Raw genomic sequence first — 2,247 nt, forward strand, 5'->3', positions numbered from 1 at the left:
AAATTCATTTATCCTTTCTCAACAGCCTGAACATGCCACTTGAGTCAACAGCTTGTTCGCAATATGATAAAAGAATACTTCAAGTTACAAGGTCAACCTGGAAAATTTGCATTTCAGTACCAAGTTTATACAGTTTATGATAAAAATGAATGCTTTTGGGAAATAAGTTGCGAAATGATTTTCTGTATCAAGTCAATTTTATATTTTCATCGACAAAATTCATCCATGACGTGCTGGGAAAACAATTGTCCACCCAAAGTTAGACAATAATATCGCCCAACTTCAAGATGTCTGCTCACATGTCAAGTTCTAATATAAGACATTTTCAGGAAATTAATTTTATTTTCGTGATTTAGAGCTTAGCATGTTATTTGAGTAATATACTGCAAAGGAGCTCTTTCCTATGGGACTTTAGTGGGTTGTAAATAGGAAAATGAGACATTAGAAACGCCATGATTTGCGATTCTTAATTTTCAAGCAGAATACGCTGACTATTTGTAAAACTAATGGAAAATGCAATCCAGACAGGGAATGTAATAAGAACTGAATGTTAAATTTGAGCTGATTTGGCTTCATAACCATACGACACATGCGTCCTACATTCATGACATTTGTTCAACTGTATTAATTTGGCCGTCTGTCATGTCTGTTTATAAAAGGACACTTGTACATTTTCGCACATCCATCTCAATTTTTCAGATGGGGTCCTTCTCTGAAATCTCTTCCCTCTATTGTCACACCCCCCCATTACCATGTTTACCGGAAGAAATTCCTGGTTCCCTAATTTCGCGCTTGATATTACGTATTAAAAGATATCACTTGTGAATCAGGCAAAGAAATTGAAAAGGCATATGATCAGGAAAAAGTTTGTCTCACAAATACTGGCTCTATAGCTATGCAATCGAATTTGCTGAGTAGCGCCATCGATCCATTTAGGTGGATTTTGTTATTTTTATTTACCAGAAAACGAACAAAAAGGTTATTATAACAAAAACTCACGTGTAGTATGTTCCCAGCAAACACAAAAACGTTTTTAAAATATTTTAAATAAGTTATATTTTGGGTTTTGGTTTACGTAAAACGTTTTAATAACATTAAAATGTCGGGTTATATAAAGGTCATGAAATCGTTTTAAAACGTTTTGTATGAAAACACACTACAACAATATTTTTAAAATGTTTTCGAAATGTCATTGTAAACTATTTTTGCAAACATTTTTGGCCAAATATTTTGTCAACACTTAAATAACATTATGTTAAAATATTTGCACCCAGCAAACACAGAAATGTTCTTAAAATGTTTTTTACAAAACGTTTTAATAACATTTAAATGTCGGGTTATATAAAGGTCGTGTAAACATTTTAAAAACGTTATTGTAAATATTTTGGGCAAACATTTTTTGCAAAATATTTTGTCAACCCCAAAATAACATTCTGTTTAGAATGATTTGTTCTAAGTTTTCAAAATGTTTTTGGAATGTTATTAAAACGTTTTTATACCCTTTATATAACCCGACATTTAAATGTTTTCTGTAAAACATTTGTGTTTGCTGTGCAGTAAATTACCAACAAATGTTATTTAATGTTATGAAAACGTTTTATACCATTAATGTACCCTTTATATAACCCGACATTTAAACGTTTTCTGACAACCTTTTATAACCTTTTGCGAATGATGTCGAAAACGTTTTGTGTTTGCTGGGTTACATAGCACATAGCTCTTTGTTTGTTTGTGAAAAAACTTTGTTTGGCCTAAATTACAACATTTTCTCATATTTCATAATAATACTCTTAGCTTGAACGTCAAGTTCTTCAAGTGGTTCATTTAAACACATACTTTGTGTTGTATGAAAGGAGAGAAGGTTAGCACTCCCCTTGATAAGGACGGAAGACACCCCAGTGGTGTTAACAACACATAAATGGTTAAGGCATTGCCACCTACTTTGTGGCATCTCAACCATATCGTTTTATTATTACGATGGAAATATTAGTCGAACACGTATGCACAGTACGTACACGGCGTGCGGGATATACATCAACACACACACCCCGGATCGTTCCGTATTACAACCGCGGGAGTAACATGCATGGGCGCTAGAAGTAAATTCCAATTTTCTATGTTTTGCCTCACTTGTTCTGCTCAAAATTAAAAGGGGAGATATCTGACAGTACTAAAGCTAACATTTTATGGAAAATAAATACTAATCTATTTTTACAGAAATGTTATAATATGGCTTTAATTGTGCTC

The 2,247-nt window shown here is 32.9% G+C and overlaps 1 non-coding gene across 1 annotated transcript; it reads left to right on the forward strand.

The window, feature by feature from the left end:
- The first annotated feature begins 1,839 nt into the window (after positions 1-1,839).
- Positions 1,840-1,968, forward strand: LOC140169821 (U6atac minor spliceosomal RNA). Its single transcript, XR_011861412.1, has one exon. It is a non-coding gene; the product is annotated as a U6atac minor spliceosomal RNA (small nuclear RNA).
- Positions 1,969-2,247: the final 279 nt, after the last annotated feature.

The sequence above is a fragment of the Amphiura filiformis genome, chromosome 1 (assembly GCF_039555335.1).
Source record: "Amphiura filiformis chromosome 1, Afil_fr2py, whole genome shotgun sequence".
Classification (NCBI taxonomy): Eukaryota; Metazoa; Echinodermata; class Ophiuroidea; order Amphilepidida; family Amphiuridae; genus Amphiura; species Amphiura filiformis.